The sequence below is a fragment of the Nelumbo lutea genome, chromosome 2, assembly GCF_056320005.1.
Source record: "Nelumbo lutea isolate HS-2025 chromosome 2, American lotus-T2T, whole genome shotgun sequence".
Taxonomy (NCBI): domain Eukaryota; kingdom Viridiplantae; phylum Streptophyta; class Magnoliopsida; order Proteales; family Nelumbonaceae; genus Nelumbo; species Nelumbo lutea.
The window spans coordinates 25,658,282-25,683,318 of NC_142685.1; the positions used below are offsets into that span (position 1 = coordinate 25,658,282).

Below are 25,037 nucleotides of genomic sequence, written 5' to 3' on the forward strand. Positions count from 1 at the left end.
ATTTCCTGCTAAGTGCTAACCTAATGGGCCCACCGATGGCCACCACCAGTCAATGGGTTATCCCATCCATGAGGACCACTGTTTAAAATAGAACTAATCTTTGTTAAGCTTGAACAATACCAATTCGGATTAATTTATACTCTGAATGCATGCTTGTGAAAATCGCTGACTCTCCCACTTTCTCCCCTTCTTGACGTTCATGCCTTTACCTTATTGTACTTGTTTTTTTAATAGATAAAAACAATAAAGCTTCTTAACTTAAGATTTCTATATTCTTTTAACCTGTCAAAATAACTCGTTTCCCTCAGTTATGACGAGGATTACAGTGACAGGCGTTTTGATTCACGGGATGTGTCTCTTTCTTGCTTCACAATAATACAAATTGAGTAATGGTTCATTTTCTCATTGTTTGGCATATTCCCTTCTGATTCTCACCATTCCCCACTGCACCAAATTGAATTGTATCTCTCTACTCCATGTCTCCATCCAGGCTTCGTTTTAATCCACTGTTTTGCTCTCCGGTTTGGTTGGTGCATCGATTAATCAACCTGTACCCTCCATTATTTTATGCCCTTTGATTTAGATTGATGTGGGGATCCATCACTTTTGAGTTATATGATAGAGATGGGCCCTCCTCTCATTAGTCTTTAACATTGCACCTCTCTGAAGAAACCAGCTGTGGGTTGTGTTTTTTTTTTTTTTTCCTTAAGATTAGAATCTGTGGGTGGTGCTATCTGTCTGCTGATTCCGGTTCAAACCAGAGATTGAACAAAGTAATTTATGATTTGATATTGCCAACTGAAAATAAGAAAATAGTTTGTAAATGGTTGCTTCAAGAAGGAAATAGAAGGGTCATTTTACTAGAACACCCTTACATTTATTAAATCAATCTTATACTTTTTATTTTAATAAAACACCCCTTATAATTTACAATCTATTTACTTAATTGGCTTTTTACTAATAATGTTTCTTTGGCCATATGAAAATAGTAATACAATCATCTAACCGAGTAGAAAATGTTTAAGGTCATGAGGTCATGATTATTTATTCTAAAAATATCCTTTCCGTTTTTAGCAAAAAAACAAAATTAATCAAATAGAACCAAATAAAATGGTTGCCTGTTTCTTATTAGCACAAAAATAGCATTTTTAGTTTTGCTATCTTTTGATTAAATTTGTTTAAATGGACATTATGGTTAAAACTGTCATTTTTCACTGTCAATAGAAAGTAGATTAAAGGAGTGCTTTAGTAAATCCAAGAAACTAAATGAGTGTTTTAATAAATTACACAATAGGGCTGTTCACGGGTCGAGTTGGGTCGGCTTATTGCGGTTTTTTCAACTGACCCGACCTGGTCGGGTTACTTGACATAGAAATCGAAACCGACCCAGTGTTAAGCAAAACTGACCTGGTTGGTTTGAGTCGGGTTGGGTCGGTTTCGGTTCTAAGTTCATCCCTGTGATGAAATTTTGCTAATTTTAAAAAGTCATAAATTGAACATTATTTCAGCCATCTCCTATGATAAAATTTAAATGAAAAATTAATTACAAAAGTTGTTCATTAATCACTATTCACTAATCCAAAGTTTCTTGCAACCATTAAAAAACTAGGTGGCCTAATGGGCTTTGGAACTTCATGTTTGAATTAGGAACTAAGTCGGTTCAGTTTGAGTCGATTTCGATTTTCTTGTGTGAAAACCGAAACTGATCCAAATCATCGGTTTAGGAATTTGTACAACTCAGAACTGACCCGTGCTGATGAAAACATGACCGACTCAAGTTGGATCGGTCCGGATTGATCAGTTTAGTCGAATTGGGCCTTCTTATGAACAGCCCTATTACCCAAAACAAAATCATTAGCTTTCATTGGGGATGGTGATGGGCTCACGGGTTTGGACGGTCGTATTCATCGTGGACTCTGGTCTGTAGAAAAGGTCAGAAAATTAACTTCCAACACGTCTTCCGCATGAGAACAGAGAATGGAATTAAGAGTGATAAAGACACGCGTAGGAAGACAAAGATCTTCGTAGCCTCCACGCGAAGAATCCAAATTTCGTCTTCTTGGCAAAGAAAACGTGGGCTTTGGACTATTGGACCTGGACCCACCTAAAGTATCCCCATCTTAGGCCTTTTTTCCCTTTTTCTTTTCGGCTAAAAGGACCAATCATCGGCGATACACACATCTACGAGATTTTGTCAATTACCAAAGTAGCCTTGACTATAGGGTAATGACAAGAACATCCTCTCTGATTGTTCTGTTCTTAATGGAAGTATTTTTCTTGTTTTTCTTTTTGATGATGAAACAAAGCTGAGGAAAGTTGCTTTCTATATACCTGTCAATTTGACTGGATTTGGTCCAATCTGATTCAGTCCAATGTGAATCCATTATAAATGGATTAGGTCCAATCCAATCCAATGAATGTTTTGGATCAATTTGGACTGGTCCAATTCAATGTCTGGACTGTCTAATTTGTTTAAATTCATTTTAATTTAGATTGGTTTCAATCCAAACCTGGCCCATTGACACATATATTTTTATCTTATATCAATGGACCAGATATTGGCTTAGTCCAACATAATTCAATATAAATTTGCTACGGACGGACCATGTTCAATTCAATCTAATAAATATTTTGGATCAGATTGGTCCAATCCAATATGTCTTGTTGGTCCATTCAATTCGTTCAAATTGATTTTAGATTGGACGAGGTCCAATCCAAAACCGGTCCATTGACACCTTTACTGCTAACCTATCCATTAATTCACAATATATTATTATTAATACTTTCTTTTTTAAGCAAGCGCACCCCCCCCCCCTTTTAAATCATGAACTTTGGCTCAAATGATGAAAATATGTGTTTGATAAAGAGATTGGTTTTGTTCTTGAAAATAAAATCAACTTCTACATCAGCAAAATTATATTGTTTTTGGTGATATAACAATTGTTTTACGCTTTCAAAAACAAAACCAACTATGTTGTGGAACACCCCTTAAAACAACTAAGCTTGTATTATGATTTTGTTTTCTTATCTTTTTCCACGGGTGTTCATTCGGTCAGAAAATGGAACATAATCATTTTCATGAATTGAACCGAACTGAATTGGGCATCAAAACTATGCCAAATCAAATCAAATTCAAATCGGTTTGGACCCTACTTATAATTTAGTTGGGTATCTAGGGGTTATACATTTATACTTCAAGATATAAAGGGGTATAATAACCATAGAATATTCATATCTATTTTTTAAGGTTCTGTTTGTTTACAGTACAAATTTCATTTTCATTGATGCAAATGCATGGGAGTGTAACTTACGATTTTTTTTTTTTTTTTGAGAGAGAGAGAGAGTAGAAAAGTAAAAGGCCATATGGTCCCACTTCATAAGATAGGAAATAAAGGTACAAAGAAGATGATGCAAACTTGCATCAGTTTTTGGTATGTAAAACTTGTAGTGCCAATGAAAGGAATTTAGGCAAAAAAAAAAAAAAAAAAAAGAGCAAATTACAATTACAAATAAACAGGTGGAAATCTGACTATGGTGTAAAAATTATATCTAGTTCAGATTTTCAATGTAAACAAACAATTAAAAAAAAATGTGAGCATTTACAGAATGCTTGTTCAGCCAAACTCTTCCGTTACAATAACAATTTTGTCCAACAATAATGGCTCTCTTTTCATTCAATTAGGTTGTGTTTGCTTTCTTGAAAATCAGGTGAAAAAGAAAAAAAAATGTGACAATATTCTCAAAGAAACTTATAAAAATAAAAAATGTCCTGAGAACATTTCTACAACTTCCCCCTTTCACATTCTAACCAAACACAGCACTATGTAATCCAAGTCAACAAACAGAAAAGGCTTTAGTAGTTTGTTAAGGCTAAGTTTGGAAAGAGTATAAATGCAAATATGTACAGTATAAATTCATACAAAATATAAGATTTTGTATTCTACATATACTTCTTCCAAACTCAGCCTAAAGGGTAAATTGCTGAAACCTCCCCTAAAATTTAGTAATTGTAATAATCTCTCTTAAACTTTCTGATACAGTTGCAAATAAATCCACTCTCGTAAAATCTTTTAAAATAATGTATGAAAATATCTAAAATACCCATGATGTATCTATTGAAGCTAGTTTCTAAGAGAAAAAATAATACAAATTTTATTAACAAAAACAAATAGAATTTAAGTTACAGGCTTACAGCTTATCTTTGAGTGATTGACATGAAAGATAAATTTAGAAAATAAATCTTCAAAAAAAAAAAAAAAAAGCTTGAAAGAGTTTGGAGTAATGGTCATATAAATAGAAAATGTGGAGAATAAACTTTTTTGTCCAAAGTAATTGTATGACTATTTTAGACTTTTTAGAAAATTATATAAGAAGGGCCTACTTGCAACTATTTCACAAAGTTAAAAGGGAAAAGATTGCAATTACCAAACCTCAGACGAGGTTTCGGCAACAACCAGAAAGTTCAAAATTAAGTTTTAGCAATTTACTGGCACTTTCTAGCAAATATCAGACAAGTGATGAAATTCTTAATTAATTAATTTAATTACTGTTATTGATAAGCGTTGTGAGTCATGAGACACACAACAATTGGAGTCCGAGTCGGAATCGAAATCGTTAATTTTATTCCTTTTAAGGCAACCGAGTGAACCGACACAACCGCCAGAGTCCTCGTGATTTCCACGTGACTCCCATGCCCGATATCTTGCCACGTGGCAACTCGTAACGAATCAAGGTTTGTAGCGTTAAACCCCAGCATCGGCTTCCATCAGGGCAAACAGATGACCATGCTCTAATCCAATGAGAAGCGCGCTCCCATCGACTAAGGAAGTAAAGATGATCCTACCGTGTTCATCAAAAACTTTAGAGGGTCATAATTGTAATTTTCTATGTCTCAACGAATGACTAATGAACACGTAGGAGATACGAGAAGAGAGCACGCTCATAGGATGGATTATCAGAGAACAAGGGTAATATGGACTTTCCACATCAGATGCCATGTCTTCCTTTCGCGTCTGACATTTCAGTCAGTCCATCCTTGTCTCCCTCGCCAAACCTTAAAGAGCGAGACTACCGGATAACCGGGTAACTGGAATAACCGGTAAAAAAGCGATTCAAAAAGCGTAATGATTCATGATCCGTTCTTTTCAAACCGCCACCTACAGAACTTCTTATCCGTTTCTCTCCTCTCCCCTTAAAATACTAATAAACCCTTCCCCACTTCCTCCCAACCGCCCTCCTCTCAGCAGATCTCTCTCTCTCTGACTCTCTGCTCAGTTGCTCATTTTCTCCTCTGAGTGAATCTCTCTCTCTAATGGCTACCAATCTACTATCTTTCTGGTCCACCGGAATCCAAGCATCTGCTTCCTCTGGACACCGGAAGCAGGAGCCAAACCGCCGGAAAGCATCATCGCCAAATTGGTGGACCCCGCTCTTCGGCTGGGCGTCGGAGGCCGACTACATAGACAGCAACGAAAATACTAAAACCAGAAGCTCCGATGCGTCGGCTAAGACAAGGGAGAAATCTGATTCCGAGTCCGCAATGGCCCGTCCGAGACCTCGGTTCGCTCCGGGCTGCTTCACGGAAGAGAAGGCGAAACAACTCCGGATGAAGACGATGGAGACCGCCAACTTCCACGACATCATGTACCACTCGGCGATCGCGTCCCGCCTGGCTTCGGATGTTCCGAATCGATCCGATCGGTGAAGTTCCCCGGACTCATCCGGTAAGTCACCGTCGCCAGTGAATCTGTCGACTCTCCCTTAGGAAGGAAGTGTTTATTTTTTTAGTTTTTAATTTATGTATATAATATTATGGAATTAGTACGTGGACTTTTTTGTCACTTCGCTTGTGAATAGCCTGGATCATTAATAATATAATTAAATAATTTTTATATACCGTTTGATCTGTTACTCTATGTGTCTTGATCGTGAAATAGGGTGTCGAACGGCCATCCCTATTTAGATCAGAGGTTAATCAGACGGCAGAACGCACGAGCAGACATGTAGGACCCATGATTTTATTGGTTGTAGTTTAGGCCGTTAGATTGTGGAGGTCAAAACTTGGAGTGTTTGAAGTGGACAGCTTGATACTAGGGTACTAAGGCACCTAGGGTTTGGTGATGTATCAAAGGATCCAAGGGATGATGGGATCGCCCATGACGAGGTGACTTGATGATATGATGAATATGCAGTTCCCAGTGGCAGTGCTTGATTGGTTGAAAAGTCAAATCGTAGCTGATAGAGTATGCTCTCTTTTGTTTGCTCATAAATTGGAAGTTCGTATGTCAAAATTATGCCAAATATGATGGATGAGGACATGCACACATTGTACGCGGACCCACAACGCTCCTGACAGTTGATCAGATACCGTTGGTGGCATAGGACAGGTGGAGGGAGATTGAATATGTGGCAAATTCAGTGGATCCACTAATAGTCAATCTGGATCAGCCATTAGATCCCTCCACGTGGCAAAAAGGGTGGATTCATGTAAGATCCTTCCGCGGCGTTTATTCTCCCAATAGTAAATACTTGTTAATTATTTTCTCTTTCAGTAATAGATTATCTTTTCTAAAAACCTGTGGGTATTTGTTAATTATATTTGAATCCACAATGAATGAAGAAAAACGCCCACGGTAATAAGAAAAAGTAAAAATTTGAGAGTTCAAATCGGCCTCCATTAGATGGTTTCCCACAACGTCTCACAGCACATCCCCGCTGTGTATTGGGAATATCTATACTGTAGGACGTTATAGGAAACCATCTTGTGGGGGATTGATTTGAACTCAAAACGTGAACCTGCCTCCGGATACAATCATACAAAACCAGAAGAGAGTTGAGAGTGGTGTTGGTCAATGGTTTTGAGCCCCCAATTTGAATGCTGCACTGTTACTCCTCGGGTCCTCACTCCTCCTCACTCCTCACTAGTCAGTAGACTCAATGCCGGTTTCCATGGGTGATGGGCCCAAGTTCCTTTCTCGCCCCCAGGCCCAAGGCACCCATGCCCGACCAACTGGTTTGGTCGGGCTTCAGTGAGCTTGTCGGATTTGAGGATTTCTAGGCTTTCCTACTTGAACTTTTTTTCAACGTTTAGATGCCTGGTGAGTGGTAACCTGGTTCGTAGGGGTGCAAACGGATCGATCTCGATCCTGGAATTTGGATCACCCTTTTTTGTATCTTCGAATCGAATTAGATTGGATTGGATTATTCCTATCCAATCTAATTTATATTATTATTTATAATTATATATATTATTTATTTATTTATAAATATATTTTTTTTATATTATATTTTTATAAATATATTATATTATTTTTTTATAAAAAAAAACAAGTATATATATTATGAAAATAATTCAAAAATATTTGTATTTTTTGTTTTTATTTTATTTTAATTTTCTTTCAATAATTTATTATTTTTTAAAGAAATACAAATTAGATTGGATCAGATCCAAAAATCCAACTTACCGATAGGATCTAAATTTAAATCGAGTCCTATCAAATCCGATCATATCGGATTCAAATGTATCCTGATTCAAATCTGATCCAATCCGTTTACATCTCTACTGCTTTGTGTATCCAAATGCATGCATGGGCATATAAATATTGAGGCCCCAATGGATTAGAATTGATTGGACCGGTTCTAGTTTCAAGATATGATACCGATGGTGATGGATTGGTTCCGGCTCCTATTATCGATTCATAACTGGTTCTACCCATTCCTTTCAACAGGTTTATTATAAAGCCTATAGGGACTATAGGGAGTGATTTGGTTCTGATTCTACTCAGACCCGACCTCAAAGGCTCAAACAAGGCTAACCTGAGTTGGATTTGACCAAACTTTCCAGTGCAAGGCCCCAGATCCCCGAGACAATTACAAAATCAGTGCAGAAACTCCGGTTGGGCGCTCCTCTCCAATTCCCAATATGTGCCGCCCTACTCACGAGCCATGTCCACTGGGTTCTTTGGTGGAAGCTCGTTCAGAGTTGGTTATGGGCCTCATGGCATTATGGGTCGTTCTGAGCTCCAAGCCTACCAACACTATGAGTGGCCGTTTATTTTAGAGGATGTTAGATTCCATTTATGTTTATGAGTGGCTGTTTATTTATACTTTCACTTTAAGTGTTTCCTGTTTTTGTTGTTTGGTTGGACTTCACTTTAAATGTTTTTTACTCCACCTCAGATTACTATCCATTAAAGTGTGACATTAATATTTAGTTTCAAGAAACGCTAGGGTGTTGAGGGAAACAAGAATTTAACGTTTCTCCAAATATCCCAAGCACAAAAATCAAAGCATCAGTTTTTTACCGTTTATTTGATAAATGATGAAACCAACCAGTTGATTCATTTCAGTTTCTTGTAACATTTAAGAGGGTGAATCTACCTGGGATTCTTTCTTACCGGGTTTCTTTTTCTTTTCAATCCATTCATACAATCATCATTACCCAAAAATAAAAAGGAGAATGACGAACACCCCCAATATCAGAATTTGTAGGTTAAAAGTACATTTGGGATAAGTGCCACCATGCCAGCTTGGAATTGATGCCAATTCACGGGAGGGTATGGGTGCATAGGATGTGTCATTCTCCAAAAATAAAATCCATCATCAGTCATTTCATGTGTGAATCAAATTTTGGAATAGGTCCTGTATATGCATTTTTATGTAATCCAAAATAATAAAAATTAGCATATTAAGGTATAACTTAACAAGTCTTTTTCCTTTATTTCAAAAATGTAATACAAAAGGTAGCTTCAATCCCACAAAGGACTGAAACAAATGCTTGACCAAGCCTGTTTCTTTTTTTTTTTTTTTCGATCAATAAGAACCAGCTCTTCAAAAAACGGTCTGTTACAAGCAACTCTTTCACAATTATCTCTTCAAGGTAAAGAAAATGCCAAGTAGTAACTTCTGAAAACTATCTAAGTCATCAAAGATATGAATACAACGAACTTCCCAATCGACTCTGCACCTTCACTTGCTCTCAATATCATAAAGGTCAGTTCTAAAAGCACTTGTCAAGGAAATGCGGCAAATTCAATCTAAGAATCAGAAAGGATGACCAACAACATCAAGTGAAACATAAAAGCTGATGAATACTACCACGTATGTTTTCAATATGCCATGCTCGAATTTTCTCAGTGTTGTTTAAGTACTAGAATTTACCACATACTTTTTAATGCAAAACTACTACAGTATCTTCAACTTTTAAATATATGTATATTTTTGATAGATGACTTTTAAATATATGTATATAAACATAGCCATATGGGTTTCACAATTGGCCATACTTCTAACAATTTTTTTAGGAATAGGAATGTATTAAACTGGAAATAAATAAATAAACATCTAAATCTAGGGATGGCAATTTCTACCCTACTCAATGGGGCGGATTTTTTTTGCTCAAAGGACGGGTTTTGGTGCAGGTATGGGTTTTAGGATTCTACAACCCGTACGGGTATGGGTAAGGTAAGGTACTAGGCTAAACCCGACCCTCCATGACCCGCATATTGTTGGAAAGCATATGAACTTTATGTACCAAGTGTTGAATTTAATAATATTTTGAATTTTAGATGAAAGATAATTGATGATTCATGTGTTTTCTACATGTCTTAATCAAATAATTGGAGATTTTGTTGTTTATTTGTGTTATTTTACTTATTTATTGCTTATATATGACAAGAAATAATAGGAAATTAGATACATGATCTAAATCCAACCCGCCCTAGCCTTGAATGCGGAGAGGGTTTTGCGTTTTAGTGTGTGGGTAGGGTTTGGATTCTCAAAATCCAACCCGCTACGGGTTTTGGGACGGGTATGGGTTGGGAGGTTTAGGGAGGTGAATAGGGTTAGGGTCTAGAATTTAGAAAACCCTCCCTGAACCCACACCATTGCCATCCCTATCTAAATCTCCTGTGCTTCACAGAAAAAGATTCCCAAATTGCATTATTTGAAGTTGTATTGGGATTAAAGTGAAAAGGGGAGGGAAGATGACCATTGGGGTAATGCAAGGAGTAGCATGTGTGAGAATCTTTCTAATCTGATCTTATTGCAACCTCAATGGGGCTTTTTATCAGTTCCCTTTTTTGCTTTGGTCTCTCGTCTGAGCTGAGATTTTGGCATGAAGTTGTTTCAGGGCCTTCCCTTTATTATTTCCCGATCTGATGGCCATCTTTTTGGCTTTCAAGGTGGACGAAAATTGAGCTAGTCATGCACATACAACTGGATCAACTTTAAATCCAATCTGACACCAAGACCACACTTTCTTGTCAAAAACATTCCTAATGATACTAATGCCCTCTTAAGAAAACAACCACAAGAAATGGCTCTATAATAGTATAATGAGAACTGACAAAAAGCCCCAGATGACCAGCCAGAGCTCTAACCATGAGGCTGGCTGCTGGCATCAATTAATCAAGAAGAACAAGTCAAAACACAACAGTAATCATGATTGAAGAGGCAATATGAGAGTTGCCTTCCACCCCAGTGCGTCAGTTCTTGCAACATTGCCCATGCTAACCAGCCTAAAAAACCCTTTAAACTCCTCAAGGATAACAACCTAGCTAGTGACTTTTATGTAGATCAAGTCAATAACTCTGAATGGTGTAAGAACATTCTAAGGAAGGTTCAGGAGTGTGCGTCTTCCAATGCACCCCAATATGGTAGCCATGATGGACCTCCACAAGATCCAAGATCCGAACATCCCCATCAATAAAGAAAAGGACCATTACCAAATGCTTGTTCTAGCTGTCTGGGTTCTTGGCAGGAGTGGACTGGATATGGACCACATGACCCAAAAAAGGTAAAAAGCATAAATATGATTATAGCACTTTTGTCAACCTGGATGGCTGTTCTGGTCCTTCCATCCATAAATAGGAAGTAAAGGTTTGTATTCTATTGATGTTGTTCCTTTCAGCAATGGATGCTTTTGATATCAATATCAAGATAAATGTACAAAGAAAAAAAAGGTTAAGAGAACTATGCCTAATGGAAACTAGAGGAGAAACAATCTGAAAAGATGCAATCCATTTTTTACAATATAAACAAAATAGGGATAAAGGGGTGTTTTTCTTTTATCCAACTATTCCACCATCTATATGATCATTGTCAACACACATGTACCCAAAAATTGTTTTTTGAGCCAGCCAGATAATATTTCTTCACCCATTACAATCTTCGATGACTATATTAATGCTAGATCGTGAACATTTAAATCCTTTTTCTGACCACTTTAGATGTCAAATCACCCCAACCTTCACATTGTGAGGCCTTCAACTTGTGACTAGGCCTATTATCTGTCAGTCCTACATATCACCAAAGCATCCTAATCAACTCCTTAATTTTGTCTACAACTAAACCTAAAAGTGAGTTCCCTTAATTGCATTCATTTTCAGTTATAACTTCTTCATCTTACTACTATCCATCAAAAATCAATAAACTCATCCTGGATGAACTCCTTTTGTGTACATGTTCTTCAATTATGTCAAACATACTGATCTATATGACATAAATAGCATTACTGTCATCTTATTCTTCTTCATCTTCTCTGCAGTTGATCTATTTTGAGTCAATCTCATTCATGATGGAACCATAGAAGCATACAATTCATACACCTGATCCAGAATTTATTCAATAATAGCCTTCTAAATCTGTCACTCACCTCACATGGAATAACGAAATCATAAAAATAGAACCCGTTGCTACCATAGATAAAAATATTTAAATAAATAAAAACAATGCCTAATTTAATTCATGACCATGACCTTACTAGTGCTTTATTTGCCTTATCTGAAAATAACATGTCAAATTAAAATTGTTTTAGGACTTTTGGATTATAAAGAACGCTACCGGGTTAAAATTTCAACTAAGCTGAACTATACTCTCATCAATCAAAATTATAATCTGCAAACAGCCAAACACCACATATCAGATATATTTAATTATGTATATAGTCTTGCAATGATTTTTGCAACTTCCAAAGTAAAAAAAGATGAAATGGTGACTGGAGACTGATGGGCCAAGGATGTAACATTGCGATAGATCCCCAAACGTGCCTTGGAAGGCGAGGATTTGGCCTGTTATCTGACTTTGGAAGATGGGACATCACTTATCCATCGTCTCCTTAGTCAGTCAAACCTGAACAACTCCAAGAAGATAGATGAGGGCTATGACATGGAGAAAAGAAAAGGGAAATGGGGAAAAATCTTGCTAAGTTGCTTCTGTTAAATGGAATTTACAGATCTCATATTCTCATCTTATTTTTTGGTCTATCTTCAACAATCTCTCCAACTCTGCCATAAAGAATCCTGACCACAGCAACTACCCTAGGGAGGCCATGATCAAATACCTAGCAGATGTGAAAACCCTAACTGGGACCACTACCTTCACATGACCATCTTTACAAGACCTAGAACTAGAAGCCAATATAAAAGCAAATTTAGATTGAAAACTAATTGGGTGCATTTTGGGGCAGTCAATATGGATAGATAGCAAGAATGAAGCAAATTGGAAACTGTCATTTCAGATTATTGATCAAGGTGAGAGATTGAAAGAAAATTTTCAGTTTGAATTATTCCAACAAAGAGAATGAACCAGCACCAGTAAAAGTATTTCAAATCCACTCAAATTGCTACACATTGCGACTTTTTGTCAATCATTGGGCCTCTCCCAATCTAACAACTGCAAACATGGGAAATGCATTGCCCCCTTAGAATACTCCTACTTTCAGCTCCATTAGAAATCTGTACATGGCTCTAAGTTAGGAGATGGGAAGAAAATTTTCAGGTTTCCATAGTCAACCACTCAACCCAAGAAAAAGAACCAGCACCAGTGAGAAGGATTTTACTCAAATTGCCAGACTTTGCCACTCTTTTTTGCCAATTATTGGATCCTCCTCATCTAACCATTGCAAGCATGGAAAATGCATCACCCCCTTTAGAACACTACTATTTTCAAGTCCACCAGAAATCTATTGATCTGGAATAATCTTTAGAGAATAGTGGCATTGCTGACCTTATGTGGTTGGGATAAAATGATGATGATGATATTGCCAACCTCACATCTTCTCTTGATAACTAACGTTGGTTCATCAAACAAATGCAGCTAAATCCATTGTGCCATCCAACTAATCAAGCTTACAAAGGTACCGTATTTGACTTTTTCTCCCCATATTAAGTTAGTTATTCGTTAAGAAGTTTTAGAAAGCAACACCTCCAAATTTACACGAAATAGAGGTTTTTTTTGTTCATCTTTGTTGTGTAACATATATATATATATATATAACCTGATGCATCCTAACTATGGCTTTTTGGCATAAACATACTAATCAACTAAATAAATTTTTATACCAACTATTAGGGATTGACTACACCAATCCTATTTCTCAACTGCACTCCATCAATGGCGACATTCACCATTAAACTATCCACTTAACTAAAAAAGTGGATTTTTTTCAACCATGGGAAACAATATATGAATAAATTGAAGTTTCCCATGCAAAAGAATCTTTTCCTCAATTTAAGCATATCTAAAAACTGCATTAATAAACGGTTTTCTATATAATAAGCTAGAGGTAATTGTGATTTTCCCACCATCTTCTATATTTTCTTTTATTTTTATGCTAAGGTCTTCAAAATTTTAGTTATATACTTCTTGTCCCCATTCCTCTCATCCCCTACCAACCCTTGAACATAGACACTGAAACAGGAAACTTATACTTCTAGAAAGGCATAAGAAGGGATTAAACACGATATAGAGTTACTTTTCCTTGGCTCCCTAAAAATGAAAAATGCTCCTAAGCGTTGTATCTTTTCTAACCTGTCCTTGACCTCCATAATTCATCTCCAACCTCTTTCTATTAGTAAGTTCAAAGCCTTCTTTTTGAACAATTTATAACATATTGGTTATTCATCACATATGGGGAACAAAGAAGCTGATATAACCATATTACCATTCAAAAAACGTAACCACAAGCCAAAATACAGAGATAATTGGATGACTTAGACGTTATGGACAGAACTATTAAATAAAATCCCAACTCATAACAGACTGCGGTAAAACACAATAGAAACTGAAAAGGATACACCAAATAAAATCCATGAAGAAAGCCTCCTGCCAGGACAGCGGTGAACAATCGATCCCTCAAAGGTGGATTCCTCCGAAGCCCAATCCTTACTAGAAACCAAAAGAAAATCCCAAACATTAACAAAAATCAGGCCAAAATAACTCTTAAGGGTTGGAGGAAGACCGCAGTAATGTATGAGAATAAAATTAACAGATTGAAATTTATCCCAAGAATAAAATGTAGCTAAAACAAAAAACTAAAAAAGAGTAACAAAAAATAAGAAGAAAATGAAAAAAAAAAAAAAAAAAAAAAAAACAGGAAAAAGAACTTACTGAGGGGAAGGATGGGGGCATATATAAGAGGCACCAAAAACTTGAAAGGAGGACCTTTGTTCGGCTTTCTAATAGCAGTCTCCCTTCAACATGAAACCATATAAACCAAAGAGAAACTCAGGGAAAGGGAATCGAACTTCCCCGCGAAATCAAAAGAACAAACACCGAAACCAAGTAAATAAGTAGGCAAAGAAAATCCGAACAGCTCACCCGTTTGAGAGATCGGAGGAGGATGCCATGGCAGATAAAAACGAATTCTCTTTCAATGAAGCTAAGGGAGCTATCGCCTCTTGGCGGTGGTCGGAGAACAGAATCTCTGGATTTGATTTGGTAATGGCGTAATGCTTCTTCTTTCAACAGTCAAAGCTCAAAACCCTTTTTATAAGTGGAGGACTGAGCGGCGCCTTGAAGTAGTTTTTTCGTCCACGTAATGACGTAATCAGTGAAGTCAGTCTCTGCGTTTTGCCTCGTCTGTAGGGCGGAGATTCGGAGAGCTGCACCGTTCGTAATTCGGATTAGCTGAACGCTTTAGCTGTTCAGCGGGCTGTGGAACCGATGAAGAAATTCTACGTCAGTAATAAATTGATGAAACCCACTGAGGGTTTGGCTTTTATCAAAGCCTCATTGGTTTGAACACCATTCGGACGAGAGAATGACACTCGTTCATAAGCGTGTCTGTATTCTATATTTGTGCAAGGATGGTAAATGGGTGTTTACCATAAACATCGTTAGTCATCCTTCATTCAAAGTGTTTTTTCAAAACTCATCTCCTTGTTCTGCTATCCTCCCCAATCAACGAAGACAAAAGGCATCACCGGTGGTGAAAGCTTCTTCCGGCAATCGGCAACAGAGAACAGGTAAATCTTCCTTATTCTTTGCTTCTCTAAAACATAGTCTTCTTCTCACGAAAAGCCTGACCCTTACTATTGATGGCAATGATATTCCATCGGCGATGAACGGCTTCATCTACAACTAATCTGCCATGCTTCCGAACGGGGTAGTAGGGATCCTGAAACGGAAGAGATGGGAAAGCTCCGGGGGAACCCGGTGTAGAGGCTCCGAAGCTCAAGTTAGAATACTTCAAAAGTAAGGTAATACCAGATAGTGCAAAGTTTGCATACCTCCGTTGTCGGGGGGCAGGGGGCTCTTATAGTCACTTCGTGTGCTCGTCCCGAGGCCCTTGTCAGATCGGGTATGATTACCCTTGCGCTTGTCAACTCGGCCATCGTCCCTTCTGCTGAGACAGAACCGTCACTGCCTAACCGTCTAACTGGAGATGGCGGCGTCAGTGGCGGTGGCAGGTGGCCGTTTAGAGTGATGCTGCCAAACGTCAGATCCCAAGTCAGTCAGGCGTGGCGCCCTCGGGCACGGACTTCCCTGGTGTCAGGCATGGTACGACTTGTTTGGCTTTGGTGCCCAAAAGATGATGCGAAGTGCTGAGCGAGGCGGTCTTGAGCTCGGAGGTATCCCGAACTGTTACAAGGTGGGTCAGTTCGGCGAAGTGTATCCCGAGCTGTTACAAGGTGGGTCAGTTCGGTGAAGTGTATCCCGAGTTGTTACAAGGTGGGTCAGTTCGGCGAAGTGTATCCCGAGCTGTTACAAGGTGGGTCAGTTCGGCGAAGTGTATCCCGAGCTGTTACAAGGTAGTTCGGCGAAGTCTATCCCGAGCTGTTACAAGGTAGTTCGGCGAAGTCTATCCCGAGCTATTACTAGGTAGTTCGGCGAAGTGTATCCCGAGCTGTTACAAGGTGGGTAAGTTCGGCGAAGTGTATTCCGAGCTGTTACAAGGTAGTTCGGCGAAGTCTATCCCGAGCTGTTACAAGGTAGTTCAGTTCGGCGAAGTGTATCCCGAGCTGTTTACAAGGTAGTTCGGCGAAGTCTATCCCGAGCTGTTACAAGGTGGGTTAGTTCGGCGAAGTGTATCCGTTCCCACCTAGGCTTGGCCCCTTTTGCCGAGCTGTCGTTTTTGCCACGTGTCTCATAATAAAGAGGTCGGGCCAAATCTTCCTTCATCAATTGCCCCCCACTCCTTGCGCCGAGCGTCTTGCCATGGTGCGGGGAGTTTTCAAGAGGTAGTTGGTGGATTTGTCCCGTCCTTCAAACCTTCACTGTATGAGACGCTTTTGCTAGGGTTTTTTTGGTTTTCGAGAAGGCTGGAAACGTGCTTACTCAAGAACGCTGGTGGTTGTGACCGTGCGTTTTAAATTTCAAACCAACTCGCGCCACTGGGACGTGACAGCGGGTCATGTCAAAAAGGCACGCCACTGCTGTACGTGCGCGGTCGACTGTCAGAGAGACGTGCGGCACGTCAGTTTCGAAAAGACGCTTGTCGAAGCGACGTCGATTTAAAAAAGACGTGCTGACGTTTCGCTTTTTTCGGAAAGATGTGCGCCAATCACGTCTCGACTTTAAGGGTTGTGCGGTCGGTAAGAACGTGGGCCGTCGGATCGTCTTCGGTCTGCACGGTCGATTCTTGGTTACTGTAGCTATAAATAGTGGGGGACCCCGGTTGGTTTGTCACTTCTGCGGTTTGTCTACTGAGTTCGCGTCCAACCTTTCAACTCGCGTCCAAGTCTTTTCTAGCTCGCGTCAAGGCTGGTTATACAGTCTTCACGGTTCTTTGGCTTGTTCTTCAAACTTTCCGATGAGTACTTTTTTGAATCTATCTTTTCCCCAATGTCTAGCTTTGATATCTCAGACGATTCTTCGAGTAGGGCCGACGTAGGTTCCACCAACCGAGCCGTGTCCCCAGACTGCCTCAGTGATCCTGAGGTGGAGCTTGAGGACTATGAACCAGTGGGCCGAGTCGCTTCGAGTAGTTTGGCGTCTACCTCCCGCCGAGGTCGGATGCTAGACAGGTTTGGTCCTTCGACCATGATGCCTGAGGGGCTTCAATCCATACTTCTGTCCTACAATCTTCCTGGGGGGTACACATATTTCATTCCTTCGGGTAGCTTTCCTTGGGAACACGGTCCCGACGAGATCGTGATTTTTCGAGAGCAGCTCGCTGCAGGGTTGCGACTTCCTTTCCATCCCCTTCTCGTCGAAGTCATAAACCACTTCGGTGTCACCATTGGCCAGCTTCATCCGAACTCTATTCGGAACCTGGTGGGGACAATTTCCCTTTTTTGCGAGTAGAACTTCCCCTTGGACTTAGAGATATTCTCCTCTATCTTGATGCTCAAGAGACAGGCGGGTCCTATTCCTGGGGGGAGACGGGCGTATTACCTTACTCCTCGCCAGGGTTTTAAACTTCTGCACGATCTTCCTAACAAGGTCCCGGCGTGGAAGCGGGACTACTTCGGCGTGCGAAGTGCACAAGGATGGCCTTTTCAGACCGGGTGGGGTGAGGCCGCACCCGATTTGGGCGTAACTCTTGATAAAGAGACGGTGAAGGGCCTCTGGCAATAGGCACGGCAAGGCTTAAAGTGCCACCACTACTTAACGGAGGTTAAGCTTTTTGCAGCCGGCCTGAGTTCGGGTAGGTTTCTGGCTATGCGGCTCCCTTTTTTTTTTTGATGTCGAACTCGTTTATGTAGGTGTGATGGATGCAGAGAGAACTCGTGGGGGGCGTTTGTTCCAAGGTATGAAGAGGAGGAAGCGGGTCGCCAAGCGAACTCGTAGCGAGCTGCCCCTAGATGAGGAGCCCCAAGCTCCAGACCATACGCCAGAGGATCTGCCCAGGGAGCCCGAAGTGACTCCACCGGTGCACGAGACTGCCGGGGCGCCTTACGCTGAAACCACTCATACGGGTGCTCCTGCGTACTCAAGTGCTCCTGCTCACTCTGGGTCTGCTCATATGCGGGCTGGGCCCTCAGGCTCGGGAGCTCAAGGGGAGTTTAGCAGCGTGTTGACGCTGAACTATGCTCTTCAGAAGAGTAGAGACACTACTTTCCCCGAGGAGGTCGCGGCGTGGACCGATCTTCCCTTGAATCAGGTTGCTTGTCGCGCCGTAACACATGCCATGGTGGTAAGTTACTGTCTTCCTTTTTTATTCTGTTGCTTCTGCTGTCATTTTGCTCACTTGTTTCTTTTGGTAGGTGAATTCTTCGATTCATGCCTTGGCGGCCCAAGTGGAGAGGAGCTCGCGACAGGCACGAGCTGCTGAGGCTGCCGCTCATGCTGCTGAAGAAGCCTTCCGTGCTGCAGAGGCAAATACCTGGGCTGCTGAGGCGGCTGCATATGCCGCTGAAAAGGCTGCTCGCGTCGCGGCGGCCAGACAGGCGAGGTCTCAGCGCGACGCCGAGGCCATGGGGGTAGTTGTCAAGCATATGGCAGACTTGAAGTTGGATTTGCAGCATCAAGTTGAGTATCTTCAGGAGGACATTAGGGAGAGAACACAGATTTTTTCCCAAGGCATTGAAGACGCCAAGAAGAAGGCAGTTGAAGACTACATTGCCTCCCCGCGTTTTGACAATCTGATGGTGGACTCTTACAGGAGGGGGTTCAAATTGAGCCGGTGGATGATCCGGAATACATACCCCGACCTCGATGTAAGTGCCATAACCACTTCGCGTATAACTCAGGAGATGGCCAATGCTGCCGATGGCGAGCCGGACTCTGAAGGAGAGGCAGGGCCTTCGGGTGTTGTTGAAGTGCCTTCCGATGGCGAAGAAATGGCTCCGGGCATGTAAAATTTATTTTTTATTTATTATTTTTTTTTGCCAGTGTACTGTTTCTTGCAACGGAGTGTCTTTTTCCCCTTGCTCATCTTCCCCGAGTTGTTTCTTTGTCGGGTTTTTAAATTTTCGTGGCCTTTTATGCCGCAAACTGATTTTTGCAGAGCTAATAATGTGCTGAAGTTCCTCGGCTTGCCTTGTGGCACATGGCCTGATTTCGTCCACTTCGCTAGGTGGTTTATAGGTAGTATCCCCTCAAGTTCACGATGTTCCACGTTCGGGGTACTCGTTTTCCTTCCAAGGTTTCGAGTTCGTATGCGCCCCCGAGCGCTGTTTTTACTTTATAGGACCCTTCCCAATTAGGTCCAAGCTTGCCGACGCCGGGTTCGGGCACCATAATCTTACGGAGGACCAGGTCGCCGACTCGGAAGCTTCGTTGCTTTACTCTGCTATTGTAGTAGCGAGTTACCTGCTACTGGTATGCCGCTGTTCGGATGTGCGCGAGGTCCCTTACCTCGTCCAGTAGGTTGAAGTTGGTGCGTAACTCGTCTCCGTTCGTCCGATCGTCGTATGTTTCTAATCGCAACGTTGGTCTTTCGATTTCCGCCGGGATCACCGCTTCAGTGCCGTAGGTGAGGTTGAAGGGGGTTTCTCCCATGGCTGCTTTTTCGGTCGTTCGGTGAGCCCATAAGACACTTGGTAGCTCTTCGGCCCACAATCCCTTAGCACGATCCAGACGTGTTTTCAGTCCGCAGGATGGCTCTATTCATCACTTTCGTCTGGTTGTTTGCCTGTGGGTGTGCGACTGACATGAAATTTTGCCGAATCCCCATGTCCTGGCACCACTCTTGGAACTTGATATCCTCGAACTGTTTGCCGTTGTCGGAGATTAGAACCCGAGGTAATCCGAACCGACATACTATGTTCTTCCAAAAGAAGTTCTGTATGTTTCGGGCCGTAACAGTTGCCAGAGGTTCGGCTTCTATCCACTTCGTAAAGTAATCTACTGCAACAACTAAGAATTTTCTTCCGCCTGTTGCTGGTGGGAATGGCCCTAGGAGGTCGATGCCCCATTGTGGAAAGGGCCACGGGTTGGCGAGGTATTTGAGGTCGGAGGCAGGTTGATGGTGGATGTTAGCGTGCTTCTGACACTTGTCGCATTTTCTGACGAGCTCGACAGCTTCTGCCTTCATCGTTGGCCAGTAGTATCCTTGTCGAAGTGCCTTTTGGGCGAGTGCTCTGCCCCCCAAGTGTCCGCTACACAGGCCTTCATGAGTGTCGCGGAGTACAAACTCGGCTTCAGTAGGTCGCAGGCACCGCAAATAGGAGAGCGTGTACGACCGTCGGTATAACCGTTCATCTATTATGACATATTTGGCCGCCTGGCGCTGCACCCTCTTGGCCGCATTGCATTCTGCAGGGAGGGTTCCGTCTATCAGGAAGCTTGCGAGTGGGTCGATCCAGCTCGGCTCTGCTTATAAGATGGGAGCAACCTCCTCTGTCCCCCCAAGAATACTAGGCCAAGGTAAGTCCTCTATGTACACAGTTCTCATATTGTTGTGACTCGCGCTGGCTAACCGGGACAGGGCGTCGGCCTCAGTGTTTTCGGACCTCAGGATTTGCCTGATGATGTGTGACCGGAAGTTGAGCAGGGCTTCTTTTACTTTGGCCAAATATGCGATCATGGAGAGATCGCATGCTTCGTATTCGCCGGTAACTTGGCACACTAGCGAGGTAACCTTTTAGTTCGTCAAACGAGAACTGGCAGTCCTGGGTCCATTCAAACCCTTTGCCTTTGACTGCCTTGAAGAAGGGTAGGCAGCGGTCTGCTGACTTAGATAAGAAGCGGCTTAGGCTATGCGGCCATTTAGCCTCTGAACCTCTTTTATTTTCCGAGGTGGTTTCATATCTAGAATGGCTTTTATTTTGTCCGGGTTGGCCTCAATACCGCGCTGATTGACAATGTAGCCTAGGAACTTGCCCGAGGTGACGCCGAAGGCACACTTGTTGGGATTCAACTTCATGCTAAAGTGACGCAGGATTTGGAAAACAGAATCTAAGTCTTGTATTAACTCTTGTGAAAACTGAATCTTGACGACCATGTCGTCTACATAGCACTCTATCTTCGTACCAATCAGGGGCCGAAATAGCTTATTTACAAGTCTTTGGAAAGTTGCCCCGGCGTTTTTTAGTCCGAAGGGCATGACTTTGTAGTAATACAGGCCGAACTCGGTTATGAAGCTGGTTTTTTCCTCATCGGATGGGTCCATCCTAACTTGGTTGTAGCCCGAGTAGGCGTCCAGGAAGCTTAGCAACTCGTTTCCCGAGGTCGCGTCCACTAGGCGGTCACTTCTGGGGAGGGGGAAGCAATCTTTCGGGCAAGCTCGGTTCAGGTCGGTATAGTCGACGCACATGCGCCACTTGCCGCTTGCCTTTTTTACCAACACCGGGTTGGCCACCCAGCTCGGGTAGTGGACTTCCCTTATGAAGTTTGCTGCGAGGAGCTTCTCAACCTCCTCGTCGATCACTCTCCAGCGTTCTGGGGCTAAGTTGCGTTTCTTCTGTCTAATGGGTCTGACAGTTCGGCTCGTAGGGGGTCTTCGATGGAAGCTCCGATGCTTAGTGTGCGAGCTGGGTCCGTAGCTGAAGTCGGGATTGCGACTGTTTCCTCCGTGGGCGAAGCTCGCTCCTCACCTTGCTCCGCCGGCCGCTCCAGCTCGAGGTCGTCGGCCGCCTTGGTTTTTCCCTTTAGGGCGGCAACGTAGCACTTGCGGGACTCGAGTTGGTCGCCCCGCTACCCCTATACCGTAGTCCGTAGGGAACTTCATGCCCAAATAGTAGGTGGAGACCGTCGCCCGTAGGACATGCGTGATCGGCCGCCCTATTATGGCACTGTATGGGGAGGGGGGCGCGACTACCAGGAAATCATGGTTGAGTCTGACCGCACAAGGCCATGTGCCGACTTCCACAGGGACAGTTATTTTTCCGAGGGGCCTAACTTCCTCTCCGCTGAAACCTACCAGGGGAGTGTTCGCGGGCTTCAGCTCGCTCCTCTTTAATTGCAGCTGGTCAAATGCCGATTTGAAGAGGATGTCCGCTGAGCTGCCCGAATCTACGAGTACGCGCCTGACCTCGAAGTCGCTGATCCTTAGCTTAATGACAAGCGCGTCATCATGGGGGTAGTGGACTCCTCGCGCGTCATCCTCTGTGAAAAAGACTGGTTCTTCGGTCTTTGGTCTCTTTGGGGGGTTCCTTTCTTTGAGGGCCGCTTCGCGAATTGAAGTCCGGGCTGCTGCCGAGGTACACCCCGCTACCACCGATCCTCCCACTATTACATGGATGGTTCCCCGAACTGGCCTCTCTTCCGGAGGCTGCTTCTACAACGGTTCGGCAGGTCTGTTGCTAGATTTGGGTGCATCCTTTTCGTGCTCCCCTTGCCGACCTGCTTTATTGTTATTGTTGTGCTGTACAAAGTTTATCAAGTATCCGCGATGGATGAGTCCCTCTATCTCGTCCCGGAGGTTATCACACTGTTCGGTGCTATGACCATGGTCTCTATGGAAACTACAATACAAATTCTTGTTTCTATCGTTCGGATTTCCCTTCAGGCGAGGTGGCCACTTAACGTACGGAGCGTCTTTGATCGTCATTAAGATCTCTGTCCGCCTCGTGTTCAACGGCGTGTAGTCCGTCTGAACTGCTAGGGGGGCCCGGAAGGACTGGTTCGGCTATGGCTCCCGGGTCGGGTTTTTTCTACTCACCGGGTTGGAGAGCTCGCCTTCTCTCTTTCTTTTCTTGTTTCCGCCTTCGGTTTGTTGGTTGATCTCTTCCTCTGTCCTCATGAACTTATCCGCGAGTTTGAGGATTTCGGCCACGGTCGCGGGCTGGTTGGCCACCATGTGCCATTTGAACTCTTTGTGCGTCACCCCTCTTTTGACCGCCGCGAGCTGCACTACGGGGTCCAATCGCGGTATTTGCAAGCATGCCTTGTTGAACTGCTTGATGTAGCCCCGAATAGATTCTCCTTCTCTTTGGACCACTCCGAAGATGCTTTCCTCTATTCTGGGGCACCGTTGGCTGGTGATGAAGTGTGTGGTGAAGACTTGCACGAACTGGGCCCAGCACTTTATCGACCCGGGGGCCAGGCTCCTGTACCAAGTGCAGGCTACCCCCCTGAGGGTGGTGGTAAAGGCTACGCACATGCATGATTCGCTAGCCCTGGCGAGGTGCATTTGCGACTGAAAGGCGTCAACATAGTTGTTGGGGTCGAAGGACCCGTCGTACTTGTCCAGAGGTGGGAGCTTGAAGTCTCTGGGTAAGGGGACTGCCAGGAGTTCCGATGTGAGGAGGGAAGAAAGGAGAGAGCCGGGGTAGCCCCTACCTCGTCCGAGCTCGTGGCTTTGCCTCTGAATTCCGACAAGGCGCGAGTGGCGGTTTGGCGAGTTCGCCGGCGCCTTCGCCGTTGAGCGGGCCTTGTGCTGGCACTGCTGGCCTCTGTGTTACCGAGCTCGATGGGCCCAGAGTGCTGGTAGTCTGCCATCAGGGCGCTGAATCGGTTTTCGGTGAGCGGGAGCTCGGGCTTGGAGCGTCGGGGAGCCGACCTCGCAGGCGAGGTTCCCGACCCACCCGCGGGTTGCGAGGCGGGGATGACATTTTTCTCTCTTCGGCCTGGGGACGAGGCCTGGCTGTTGGGGTGGTTCTGGGGCCGGGAGGCCTTCGCCTGGCGGGGGCGCCCATCCTGTGGGGAGGCCTTGACCGGCCTCGGAGCGGGGTGGCGAGGTGGAAGTAGTGGTTGGTTCAGTGGCAGTTGGGGGAACTGCTGTTGATAGTGATACTGGGAGATGTTGTGCAGCACTTGGTGCTGGTGAAGCTAGTGTTGCTGGAACTGTTGCATTTGGGCTTGCATTGCCCGCATGCACTACATCAGGTCCTCCAATCAGTCTTGGCTAGCTGCCAGGGGGACGGCAGTTGGTTCAGTGAAGGTTGTCTCAATGGGGAGAGGAAAGGGGACGTTTGTGGTAGGAGGGTTTACGGGTGCCACTGCTTGTGGCGTGTTCAGGATGGGGATCCCATCCGCCGAAAGGGGGATGGTGAACTGTCCAACGCACACTACGGGGACCTGAAGTTGCTCCCCGGTGGCGTTTGTCTCCGTGCCACGTCCGGTGTTGCTGGAGGAGGCCATGAGTGTTGGGTTTTTTGAAGAAAAAAGGGGGTATCGAAGTTTGGAGGGAGGCTTTTTGAAGCGTTTTCCCACAGACGGTGCCAATTGATGGAGCGCGATCCGGCTGGTCTTAACAGGGATCCTGAAACGGAAGAGATGGGAAAGTTCCGGGGGGAACCCGGTGTAGAGGATCCGAAGCTCAGGTTAGAATCCTTCAAAAGCAAGGTAATACCAGATAGTGCAAAGTTTGCATACCTCCGTTGTCGGGGGGAGGGGGCTCTTATAGTCACTTCGTGTACTCGTCCCGAGGCCCTTGTCAGATCGGGTATGATTACCCTTGCGCTTGTCAACTCGGCCGTCGTCCCTTCTGCTGAGACAGAACTGTCACTGCCTAACCGTCTAACTGGAGATGGCGGCGTCAGTGGCGGTGGCAGGTGGTCGTTTAAAGTGCTGCTGCCAAACGTCAAATCCCAAGTCAGTCAGGCATGGCGCCCTCGGGCACGGACTTCCCTGGTGTCAAGCATGGTACGACTTGTTTGGATTTAGTGCCCAGAAGATGATGCGAAGTGCTGAGCGAGGCGGTCTTGAGCTCGGAGGTATCCCGAACTGTTACAAGGTGGGTCAGTTCGGCGAAGTATATTCCGAACTGTTACAAGGGTCAGTTCGGCGAAGTGTATCCCGAGCTGTTACAAATGGGTCAGTTCGGCGAAGTGTATCCCGAGCTGTTACAAGGTAGTTCGGCGAAGTCTATCCCGAGCTGTTACAAGGTAGTTCGGCGAAGTCTATCCCGAGCTGTTACTAGGTAGTTCGGCGAAGTCTATCTCGAGCTGTTACAAGGTGGGTCAGTTCGGCAAAGTGTATCCCAAGCT

At 43.5% G+C, this 25,037-nt stretch overlaps 2 long non-coding RNA genes across 4 annotated transcripts; one reads left to right on the plus strand and one right to left on the minus strand.

Annotated features, from left to right (window-relative positions):
* The first annotated feature begins 5,170 nt into the window (after positions 1-5,170).
* LOC148869322 (uncharacterized) lies at positions 5,171-8,341 on the plus strand. 2 transcript variants are annotated; one of them, XR_016107198.1, is made up of 3 exons: positions 5,224-5,723; positions 5,937-6,486; positions 7,728-8,341. It is a non-coding gene; the product is annotated as an uncharacterized LOC148869322 (long non-coding RNA). The 2 variants fall into 2 exon arrangements; XR_016107197.1 differs by lacking the exon at positions 7,728-8,341 and having other exon boundaries at positions 5,171-5,723; positions 5,937-6,574.
* A 353-nt stretch (positions 8,342-8,694) lies between these two features.
* On the minus strand, positions 8,695-15,280 carry LOC148869323 (uncharacterized). 2 transcript variants are annotated; one of them, XR_016107196.1, is made up of 5 exons: positions 15,106-15,280; positions 14,599-14,932; positions 14,389-14,471; positions 14,076-14,166; positions 8,695-8,998 (listed from the first exon to the last, which is right to left on the minus strand). It is a non-coding gene; the product is annotated as an uncharacterized LOC148869323 (long non-coding RNA). The 2 variants fall into 2 exon arrangements; XR_016107195.1 differs by lacking the exon at positions 15,106-15,280 and having other exon boundaries at positions 14,599-15,045.
* Between the last annotated feature and the right edge of the window lie 9,757 nt (positions 15,281-25,037).